We start from the raw sequence: 12,559 nt of genomic DNA on the forward strand, positions 1-12,559 counted from the left end.
AACAAGGCTGGCGAATAGCAGGAGAAGTAATCCTATATCCACCGGCCTCCCATCATTCATCGGCCACCCCAGCAAATGCACACGCTGGCGCCGATTAGTACTCCATTTTAAAACCGTGAACCTGGCGGAAGGGCTTCTGTGGGGAGCCGAGGAGGTGAGTGGCCATCTTTTCTCATAGCCAAAGAGCCCGGGGGAGCTGGGCCTGCCACCCCAGTGCTTGGCGGGTGCGTCGGGGTCCCTCAGTTGTGGTGCTCTCTGCGGCGTGGGCCATCATGGAGGATGGGGGGAGGCACTGGTGGGGCAACCACACACAGCACCACCATGCCATTGCCTGGACCGTCTGTACCCATTCCAGGGCAACCCATGTCCCAGCCCATCTGCCTCACTGACCACCCATAACCCCCCCAAATGCCGAGACCTCTGGCCGTGCAGCTGAGACTATTGCTATTAAGGAATTGCCAATCGAGGTTAAGTGAGCACTTCACACAACCCAAGTGGATTACCGTGAGTAGGCGGGCCATGTAGCACGTACCTAGCATCCTAATCAGACTGTAATTCCTGGACACTGTGGCTGAACACTGCCAGAGTCAACACCACACACACAGTGGCCAAGATCTGAACACCCAGGAGACAGGACACAGCTCCAGGGACATGTCCACAGCGGGGGTGGGTGAATGTCATGGCTAGGAGACAAGTGCCCGATCCAGGTGATGTTAAGAACGGGGTCTGGGGTCTGGTGAAGGGAGTGCGCTGCGGTCGGGTGTGCGTGGGCAGGGCATTCCGAGTGCGGGGGGGTGGTGGGTGGATATCAATGGGGAAATGGAGGGTCCTGGGTGGGAGCCACTGCTGTTTGTCAGAGACCGGGGAGACTCTCCCAATGCCTGACAGATATTGAAATCTAAGCAGGGATTTTGGACCCAGAACTTGCTCTCGTGGTGCTGCTGCTCGGCCGGGCAGCTAGATGGCGGAGGTGGTGGCAGCAGCAGCGTCTGCAGATGTCCAAGGTTTCGGACCATTTGCTGGACCCTGCCCCACACCCTGAGGACCCCGCCGTCCATCAGGCCAGAGAGGGACTCAGAGGGGGTATCCCGCCATGGCCCAGGGTGTATAGGCTTTGCTGGTCGTTTGAACAAAATAACAGACAGTGCGTGCCGCAGGAGGCTCCAACTCTCCTCCCTCCCATTCACCTCCGCACGATTTTTAAAAGAACAAGGAAAAGTCGCTGTCAGGATTGCCCCCCAGTGAAACAAGGGAACACAGAGATCCAGGAGTATACCAGGTTAGGCCAGTGAATGATATGAAAACGGTGTTTACTGTACATGCAGAGTGGAATGCATTGACGCCGCTGTAGAGGCACCGGAGAATTGCGATTTGGCATGAACCCAGCACCCGTCGAGATTGATTCTCTGCCCAATCACCTTCCTGGATTCCGGTGCCAGATGACAGAGAACCCCACATAATATCTATAATAACCTTCTCCCCATAAATCATTGCAAGAACACATTAGCCTCTGCCTTTAAATATAAGTTTGAACAATTATTATCCAACTTTTATGGCATCTTAATGGCACCTTTTGTAGCCACAGTGTATGACAGTCTTTAAAACCAGGATTTTTAAAATCCTGCCTGCAGCAGATGCATGCACACACTAACTCACACTTTCAGCCATCGCATGAGATGCATATAATAAAAGGGCGGGAATCTCCCGCAATCAGCGGGATGGCCCGACGCTGCCGCTAAGAACGGCGCGAACCACTCCGGTGTCGGGCCACCCGGAAGTTGCGGAATCCTCCACAATTCCGGGCAGTAGGCCGGCGCGGAGGGGTTGGCGCCATGCCAACCGGCGCCGAGGGGCCACTGTGGTCCCGCGCATGTGCAGATCTGGCAGCATGTTCTGGCGCATGCGCAGAACTGCGGGCGTGTTCATGCGCATGCATAGGGGGTTTCTTCTCCGCGTCGGCCATGGTGGAGCCCTACATAGGCCGGCGCGGAGGGAAAGAGTGCCCCCACGGCACAGGCCCACCCACAGATGGGTGGGCCCTGATCTCAGGCCAGGCAACCGTGCCTCCCTCACCCACCCCAACCCCCCCCCCCCCCCGGGTGGTCCAACTGCGCCCCCCCCCGAGAACTCCGGTAGACGGCCTAGCAGCCAGGTTGCGCCATGATGGACTATGTCCATTTCACGCCGGCGGGACTGGCTGAAAACGGGCAGCCGCTCGGCCCAGGGGGGTCCGGAGAATTGCCAGGGGTCCCACTGCCAACGGCCCCTGACCGGTGCAGCGTGAACCCCACCCCGCCCGAAAACCATCGCCGGAGAATTCGGCAGCCGGCGTCGGAGGGGCGGGGTGGGATTCACTCCATCCGCCGGGGATTCTCCGACCAGGCGGGGGGTCGGAGAATCCCGCCCTACATATCTGAAATTCCTACATTCATCACTATTCAGCTTGTTTCTCACCCAAATAATCAATACAAAATGTATCTTATGCTTCCCTTTTGGCTTCATTCTCAACTCTATATCTTTACCCATTCACCTTAAAAGTGTACCATCAGTTCTTTACTGTTTCAGCCACTCATTTTTAATCCACTCCACTGGGAACAAATCTCTTTCAACTCACTTAAAGTAAACCACATCCAGTTGAATGTTTTGATTTTTTCTTTGACCTTTTCCATTACTACTGCTAACCTAATGATATTATGATCACTATTTATGGAAGGTAGTGCCATGGAAGCAAAGTAAATAGTAATTTAAAAAAGGGAATTGGATCTAATCCTGTGAAGGAAATATTTGCAGGGCTATGGGGAAGGAATGTGGAGATGTACAGATTGTTTAATTCATTCACTGAACCAGCATTGCCTTCATCTGGTGACTAAATAAAGATACAGAGGAAAGAGTCTGGAAAGAGTTCCCTGTGAAACTTAACTCTGCCGTTGATTCATTCACATGTCTCGATTACACTGGGGGGAAACATCATGTCGTCCATAATAAAAGACACCACGATAATGCTGAATAATGAAGTATTCAGCGGTAAATATCAGCCAGGAAAGGCAATCCCTTTCAGGAAGCAGCTGGAGGATTTCTGGCAAGATGCTTTGGATTGGAGTGAACAGCAGAAACAGGGTTGTATTTGCTGCTCATTTCTCTGTGTGTTTATATTGATACACAGCACAGTGAGCCCTTCATGTGGTACAGTGGGCAGTGTCCCTGCCTTTGAACCAGAAGCTCTGTGTTTGAGTCACACCCCAGGAATTGATGGCCGAGGAAGGTGTTTTCATAATGTGGCCAATGAGGCTCAGTGTCAACCTGAAAATCCATCAAACATGCCAATAGCTGGCGGTAAGAGTGGGAGAGACTCCTGGTCAGCCAAGCTTGATGTGGAGTGGTGTCCTTCAAGCTACAGGCTTCTGGCAACAGACTAGTGACCTGTTCCAGGAATTACTAACAATGGAAACAGATGAAAGTCTGCTTTAGTGCACCAGCAGGAATTGGAATAGACGGTGATTCCCCGCAAGCCCCGTCCCTCCCGCCCCCAACCAATACATCATTCCCCTGAGAATTCATAAAACTCCATTAATAATTTATAAATATTCCTGTGAAGATCCAGCTTTTCCAGTATTAATATTTTTCTACTGGAATTGTTTGCCGTGAATGTTTGCATGTACATAAAATATGTTGGCCTAATATTGGTTCAAATTAATCAGGTCTATTTGTTCAAAGAACTCAAATTAATTCCACTCACTCTGCAACCGAATTGAGTTGCAGGGATGTATGGACTGAGGTATATGAAGAGCATCTGGTGCTCAACGAATGAGAGTCAGACTTTTTGTCTTAATGCTGAATTCAGTTTCTTCAATAAACAGCACTTTGTGCCCTTTATTATATTTATTTACAGCAGAAAACATTTTGTGACACAGCACAATGAGAAACTTGAGACATGGCATGTGGGAATTATTGGGAGGAACAGGTTTCTTCAGACCCAGTTTCCAAAACTCTTCACCACTGAGGATTTTCCTTGTCTAATGCCTGGGACAGGCTCATTGACAGAGATTGATTGCAATAGTGATGTCAACAGCTCAATTCTCCTTGTTTCAATTTCTCAGGCCAAGGTCCCAGAGTATTCTGGGTTCAAGAGAGACATTTGCTTCATTTAATCTGTGCAATGTTCTCACATCTACCCTTATTTGTGAGTTTTGCGATTGAGGGGAAGGTGAAGAAGTACCATGAGGAAGAAATAACAAAGAACAATACAATACAGGAACAGGCCCTTCAGCCCTCCAACCCAGTACCGGTCATGATACCACATAAGGCCCCAAACGATCAGTACTTCATAGTACCGAAAGGGAGGGAAGGATATCTTGCTATATAGACATGAAGTAGAATTTTAGAAAGCATTTGTGGAGTATAAACATTGACATAGACCTGATAATCCGGTGCTGTGATTACCAAGCAGTGCTATGTAATTCATTTGGAAATTTTTTCTCTCTTCTCTGCAGATAACTTCCTGGCAATCAAACTTAAAGAGCACTGTAAGGTCAGTGCAACAGGCAGAAGAGTGATGATGAATGTGCTCACAAAATGAAGAACACACTTTTTTCTTGGAAAATAACTATTTTCCTTTGCCTTCGCAACCCAATGCTATTTTCATGCAACCGTTCCAAGAGTTTGTAATGCCTTGGGTGTAAAACACACACCGACATACACCTCTCATGAGTTCAGGGTTCTCTTTATCAGGACCATAGGAAAATTCGATTTCCTTCTGCACCTTATTTCTGAGAGGTGGTGCGGCTTTTGGAAGCCCTAAGAACAGCCGCCAGTTTGAGAGTTAATTATCACTGGAGAAATCCTGCTGAGAGCTCCTGGTAGGAAACTAATATGTTTTGATCACTTCAAATGTCACTATTAGATTCTGTATTATAATGTAGATAAGTTTTTAATGCAGTGATTACTCATTGGTCTCTGTCCTGCAAAGCAAGCTTGACTATTACATTACGAGTGTTGGGTAAGTGTTGACATGAATAGAGAAAGTGCCATAATGCTTCCAAAAATGTCAAAAAATGTGCTGTGAAACTCTCTGCTATGTTTTGAACTGACGTTTCAATGTCCAGATATATTTCATGTGGAGATGCCGGCGTTGGACTGGGGTGAGTATAATAAGAAGTCTTACAACACCAGATATATTTCACTTGGGACAATACAACCTTGCTACTGATTATTTGAAAAAACTTGAACACCTGCTCCTTTCCATTGATTGACGGTCAACCTGCTGTATGTTGTTTTGGTACTGGAGTCTTGGAGCTGTAATCTAATTTTTGGACAGCTGTGGTTATTATGTATGCTTCGCCAAGATCCAATTGCTGCAGAAGTATTTAGTTCAGAAGGTGGTCTCTTCATAAAGCTGTTCAGGGAAAATATTGACAGTTCAAAAAGATTACGATAACATCACCTGCCTTTAATGTGGTTTCTCACTTCATGGCACACTGTTTAGGAACTTTGATGGATGCTTAAGGTATTAAGCTTTTTTGTGCTATCAATTACAGAGATTTGAATCTGAGTTTTATTGGATTTTTACATGTTCAATTTATTCTATTGTGTCCTTTAATGTCTGGGAGTCTGTGACCCAAGGTTAAGATTGACTTTGGGAGGCATGAGGACGTTCGGGCGATTAAATAGAATAAGATATAAATTGGGGCTAATGATGGGAGATGTGTTAGAGGTGGATTCTCCTGGTGGGCCTTTGCAATGCAGGGAAGAGGCAGAGGAAGCAGATTGATGTTCCCAATCTTTGTGACAAAGAAACCTATGCTGTTTTCACACTTAATTGTTGGTGCTAATGTTGCAGGAGACAGGGAAGAAGAGATTAAGAATTATGTTTGCTGTTGAGGAAAGTAGTTGGAGTTAGCTTTGCTTTCCAGGGTGATCCTGGAATTCCGAACATTTTTAGCAGAGGAGCGGAGGACCCAATAATGTCTTCCCAAACGTTCCCCTAACTCGGATTTCTGAACAGGTTTGTCATTAACCGACTGCATAATGACAAGGCTGCACGTGTTTGTGTTTGTGGTGAGATATCCGATACCTTTGTAATGATCAGTGGCAGGAATGGAAGGATGTGCCCTGGCTCCCCAACTCTCTAATCTCTTTGTTGCTGCAATGCTTTGGGAAAACATAGATACATAGAAGATAGGAGCAGGAGGAGGCCTTTTGGCCCTTCGATCCTGCTCCGCCATTCATCACGATCATGGCTGATGCAACTCAATAGCCTCGTCCTTTTAAAATGTTATAAGTCTCCATGAGATGCCCCCTCGTTCTTCTGAACTCCAGCGATAACAATCCCAACCTAGTCAATCTCTCCTAAGATGACAGTCCCGCCATCCCAGACTGGAATCAGTCTGGTAAACCTTCGCTGCACTCCCTCGAGAGCAAGAACAGCCTTCCTCAAAGAAGGAGATCAAAACTGCACACAATACTCCAAGTGTGGCTTCACCAAGGCACTGTACAATTGCAGCAACACATCCCAACGTCTATACTCGAAACCTCTTGCAATTAAGGCCAACATAACATTAACCTTCTTTACCGCCTGCTGCACCTGCATGCTTACCTTCAGTGAATGGTGCCCAAGGACACCCAGGCCCCGGTGCACACTCCCCTCTCCCAATTTACAACCATTCAGGTGGTAATATGCCTTCCTGTTTTTGCTTCCAAAAGGAATAAACTCTTACTTATCCAAATTATACAGCATCTGCCATTGGTTTGCCCACTCTCCCAACCTGTCCAGATCTTGCTGTAGGATCCCTGCATCCTCGTCACAATTCACCCTTCCACCTAATTTGGTCTCATCTGCAAACTTTGAGATGTTACATTTTGTTGCCTCATCCAAATCATTAATATATATTGTGAATAGCTGGGGTCCCAGCACCGATCCCTATGGTATACCACTGGTTACTGCCTGCCAATTTGAAAAGGACTCATTAATTCCTACTCTTTGTTTCCTCTCTGCCAACCCGTTTTCAATCCACCTCAATACATTTCCCCCAATCCCATGTGCTTTAATTTTGCACAATAATCTCTTTGAGACATCGACAGAGACATGCCTACAGGAGTCAATGTAAGGTTCCATTCAGAGAAACACTTCAATCTCTCCAGTCTGTGTTACTCACCTTATTACAAACAGTAATCAGAGAGTTTCTCAATGCCGAAGCTGCCCACAACAAGATGGTCATCCAGAAAATGGCAAATAGACTCTTGACTACCCTCAAAATGTCTGGCCCCTAAATCAGTGTCTCCAAGATGGGTCTTTATGTTCCAGCCAACACCAGGCACATACTAGGAAGCAGCGAATATAACCATAGAGGGTGACATGGTAGCACAGTGGTTAGCATTGTTTCTTCCCAGCTCCAGGGTCCCAGGTTCGATTCCCGGCTTGGATCACTGTCTGTACGGAGTCTGCATGTTCTCCCCGTGTCTGCGTGGGTTTCCTCTGGGCGCTCTGGTTTCCTCCCACGTGTTCCAAAAGACTAGGGGCTTTTCACAGTAACTTCATTGCAGTGTTAATGCACACCTACTTATGACAATAAAGATTATTATCATTATTATTGCCAGTTCCAGATTTGTAGAAAATCCTCAAAGCTTGGCTGTGTGCTCTCCAGAGATGTGACTATTGATGATGATATCAGTTCACGCATCTATTTCTACTCATATATAAAAAAGTAATAAGGCTGGTGTACCATTTGTCTTCTGATTTGCTTGCTATACCTGTGTGTTAGCTTTCAGTGACTCCTGATCAGGGACACTGAAGTCGCTTTCAGTACAACACTCCAGCCTCTTACCATTTCAGATACAATGTAATATTTGCCTCTGAACTCTAGACAATAAATGAGAACATAACGGTCAATAGGGAAGGTCACTGTTAACCAGTCAGAGCAGTCAATAAACACACAGTTGATCATCTCATTTATATCCATGAGGAAGTATAGACTATAGAAAATGGGAAACGGTAAGTAATAGTAGGTATGTACCAGATCATCACATTGAAAGTAATAACCAGTACATCCACCAGAGGATTGAGAAGCCTTTAAAAGCGAGCAGAGGGCAACTAAAAAAGCAATAAGGGAGGAGAAGATGAAGTATGAGTGCAAGCTAGCTAGCAATATAAAGGAAGTTAGGAAGAGTTTTTTTCAATATATTAAAGGTAAGAGAGAGGCAAAAATAGACATTGAACCACGGGAAAATGTGACTGGAATAGTAATAATAGGAAACAAAGAAATGGATGACGAACTGAATAGTTACTTTGCATCAGTCTTCACGGTGTAAGACACCAGTGGGATGCCAGAGCTTCAGGAGAACCACGGGGCAGAGGAGAGTGCAGTGACCATTACTAAGGAGAAGTTTCTGGGGAAACTGAAAGTTCTAAAGGTGGATAAATCATCTGGACTGATGGTCTAGAACATAGAACATACAGTGCAAAAGGAGGCCACTCGGCCCATCGAGTCCACACCCACCCACCCAAACCCTCACCTGCACTCTATCCCCATAACCCAACAACCCGCCTTCACATTTTTTGGTCAGTAAGGGCATTTTATCTTGGCCAATCCATCTAACCTGCACGTCTTTTGATTGTGGGAGGGAACCGGAGCACCCATAGGAAGCCAAAGCAGACACGGGGAGAACGTGCAGACTCCGCACAGACAGTGACCCAACGGAGAATCAAACCTGGGACCCTGGCGCTGTGAAGCCACTGTGCTATCCACTTGCGCTCCTCTGCTGCCCTTTGCTACCATGCTGCCCTTACACCCTAAGGTTATAAAAGAGATAGCCGAGGATATTGGAGGCATTGGTGGTGATCTTTCAGGAATCATTGGAGGCAGGGAGGGTCCCATGTGACTGGGAAGTAGCTAATGTAACACCACTGTTTAAGAAGGGTAGGAGGCAGAAGATAGGAAATTATAGGACAGTTATCCTGACTTCGGTCATTGGTAAGATTTTAGAATCCATTATTAAAGATGAGATCGAGGACTATTTGGGAAACTGCATGGTAAAATAGGATTGAGTCAGCATGGCTTCGTCAAGGCTCTGGTCAGACCCCATTTGGAGTATTGTGAGCAGTTTTGGGCCCCGTATGTAAGGAAGGATGTGCAGACCTTGGAAAGGGTCCAGATGAGGTTCACAAGAATGATCCTTGGAACGAACAGCTTGTCGTATGAGGAACGATTGAGGACTCTGGGTCTGTAACCCGTTGGAGTTTAGAAGGATGCGGGGGGATCTTATTGAAACTTACAGGATACTGCAAGGCCTGGATCGAGTGGACGTGGAGAGAATGTTTCCACTTGGAAAAACTAGAAGCAGAGGACACAATCTGAGACTAAAGGGACGATCCTTTAAAACAGAGATGAGGAGGAATTTCTTCAGCTGGTGAGGTGGGGGTGGGGGGGGGGGGGGGGGTGGGGGGGGAGGCATGGGGGGGGCATGGTGAATCTGTGGAACACTTTGCTGCAGAAGGCTGTGGAGGGCAAATCACTCAGTGTCTTTAAACAGAGATAGATTGTTTTTTGATCAATAAAGGGATCAGGGGTTTGGGGGAGAAGGCAGGAGAATGGGGATGAAAAATATATCAGCCATTATTTCAATGGTGGAGCAGACTCGATGGACCGAGTGGCCTAATTCTGCTCCTATGTCTTATGGTCTTATGGTCTAATGTCATGCTGTCCACGAGGTAAGGAGTGCCCCTTTTGGATGGACCACAGCCTCCTAGAACAGCAGCACAATTGTCACCGAATTAGCTAAAGAGAAAAGAGAAAAATCTGCAAATTAATTATATAGAATTACTCTGAAATTGTAGCTCAGACTCAGATCATTTGACCCAATAGTTTTGTATTTTTAATAATGTTCCACGAGGACCTCTATCCATCTTAGTTCATCTCAGCGTTTCAACATACCCTTCTGTTCCTTTGTTCCTCATGTATTTCTGTTTTTCCGAGCAAAATCCATAGGTTCACATTTCTTCCAAGTTTCTGCCCACTCACATAGCCTCTCCAAATCCCCTTGAAATATTTTTTCATCCTCCTCACATCTCACACTTCCACCTCACCTTGTGTCATCTGCAAACTTAGAAATATTACATTTATCCCCCCACGTTCCAATCACTGATATAGCTTGTGAATACTGGGGCCCAAGCACTGATCCTTGTGGTACCCCAGCAGAAAACATGACTGATGGAGAATTCCTCACATGGTGCCTCAGATTTGAGGTGAACAAAGTCTTTATGGAACAGAAACATGGTTGTTTTGATGTCATTTTTTTCTGAATATCTATATTGCTGCAGAGCTCAATTACATTCAATAACACTTTCTTCTTTTGATAAATAAAATGCCCAATTATTAGTATATAATATTGAGAAGGGTGGATATTTCTTGTATTAATATGTTCAGCACCATGTTCAATTGGAAACATTTGACTTCAATCTTTCTGCATACGTAAGAAAGATATTGCCTAATCCCGATTAAAATTAATTGAGCTGTTTGTTCACAAGTTCCAATCCCTCTGCACCTAATTGAGTCAGGGGTGGTTTCGTTGCTTTATATAAGGAGCTGCCACTAAAGACGAGCGTCGTTTCTTCAAACTGATTGATGTTGTCTCCTCTCTCTCAAAATGGAACTCTCAACAATCGAACAGGCAGCTTTCATTTATTACCATTTTCTTGCAATCTTCGGATTTCCCGGTAAGAAGCTGAAGCTGGTTGTTTTTGCTCTCGTTAATCATTCTTTATCTCTGGTTATGCTCCTGATATATCTCCCACCTACAAAACCTTAACCTTTCTCTGCATGCTGAACCCAGATTTAGGTATTCCTTCAATACTCAGAATGTTCTGCTCTTTGTTAAGTTTATCTCCTTCCAGAAAATATTCTGGGACACAGTAAATGAGGAATTTCAGACACACAATGGGGTACATGTTTCCTGCTTGGGAAGGATGTATCCACACCTATCGTTCCCAAAACTCTCCATCACTGGGGCTTTTCCTTGTCTCACATCTGGCTCTGTTGTGTTGTCATTGAGAGAGATTGGTTACTCTGACTGGTCAGCAACTTGCATCAATTCCCCAGGCCACAGTCACAGTGTATTCTGGCTTAAAAGAGAAATTTGCTTTGTCTAATCTGTGCAATGTTGTTACACTTGTGTATATATTGCGTGTTTGTCAGGTTGGCAAATCTGATGAAGTACATGAAAGGAATTGTGAAAGGAATAGAAGGATATGTTAATAAGATGGGATAGAGTAGGGTGGGTAGAAGTGGTTGTGCGACATTCATTGAGGCACAGAATTGATGGACTGAATTGATTCTCTGCTGTTATTTCCATGTAATGCTCTCTAATTAATTTGGTGATTTTGCTCTTCTCATTGTAGCTAATTTCCTGTCAATTGTGCTCCTGTCCCGAGGAGGCTGTGGTCTATCCAAAGGGATCACTCTTTACCTGGTGGGTATGACAACCGCGGACCTACTGGTCATTATTTTTAATGTGATAATCTATTACCTACTTGGTTACTACTTACCATTTCCACCTCTGGATTACACTTCCATATATAGTATCAACGAGGTTATCAACTATGTGGTTATTGACTGCTCTGTTTGGCTGATGGTGGCTTTCACTGTTGATCGCTTTGTCCTCATTTGTTGTCATAAACTCAGAGAGAAGTATTGCAGGGAGAAAACTGCAGCTGTGGTTCTCGTGACCGTGTGTGTTGTGCCCTGCTTCAAAAACATCCCCCTGTATTTTGCATATGAACCTGCTTCAACAATTAACAATGTGGAGTGGGGAATTAATTTCAAACCAACTTACTTCACTTTGCCAGAATGGGTCTCTTACGACTGGCTTAGCACAGTTTTCAACCCCTTGTTGCCGTACTTTCTGATTATATTTCTCAACACTCTGATTGTTAGACACATTCTGATGGCTAATCTAACCCGCAGAGCACTGCAAGGTCAACACAACAGCAAGAACAGCGATGATCCAGAGATGCAGAGCCGAAGGAAATCCATCATTTTACTCTTCTCCATTTCTGGTACTTTCATCGTGCTGTGGATGCCAGCTGTTGTATTTTTCCTCATTTCCAGAATTACAGGCAGCCTTTATGATCCAGATCAATACTCGGATCCCTTACTTATCGTAGGCTACACCGGAGATATGTTCCAATTGCTGAGCTCCTGTACAAACACGTGTGTTTATGCGCTGGCCCAGACTAAATTCAGAGAGAAGTTGAGAAATGCAATAATGTATCCAATTTTGGCTATTATTAGGTCTGCCAAATAAGGCAGCTCATCATTTGTTGTCTATACTGAATTCTGCCTTTAATTCTTTCCTTGAAAATGGATTCTTATTTTAATTGTTATCTTCGGCTCAGTGGTAATATTCTGGTTTCTGCATCAGAAGGTTATGTGTTCAAGCCATGTCCTGTTCTATTTATAACTCCTCAGATAATAAAACTATCGATACTCATCGCAGCAAACCCAGGACCACATTTAGGTTTGAGCTGATCAGCAGCAAAGAATCGTTTCCACCACCCAATGCCCGGCAA

At 45.3% G+C, this 12,559-nt stretch overlaps 1 long non-coding RNA gene across 1 annotated transcript; it reads left to right on the forward strand.

The window, feature by feature from the left end:
• Window positions 1-10,603: 10,603 nt before the first annotated feature.
• LOC119970408 lies at window positions 10,604-12,136 on the forward strand. The gene is made up of 3 exons (XR_005461606.1): window positions 10,604-10,708; window positions 11,390-11,460; window positions 12,099-12,136. It is a non-coding gene; the product is annotated as an uncharacterized LOC119970408 (long non-coding RNA).
• The last annotated feature ends 423 nt before the right edge of the window (window positions 12,137-12,559 follow it).

Source organism: Scyliorhinus canicula, chromosome 1 (assembly GCF_902713615.1).
Source record: "Scyliorhinus canicula chromosome 1, sScyCan1.1, whole genome shotgun sequence".
In the NCBI taxonomy this organism is placed as follows: domain Eukaryota; kingdom Metazoa; phylum Chordata; class Chondrichthyes; order Carcharhiniformes; family Scyliorhinidae; genus Scyliorhinus; species Scyliorhinus canicula.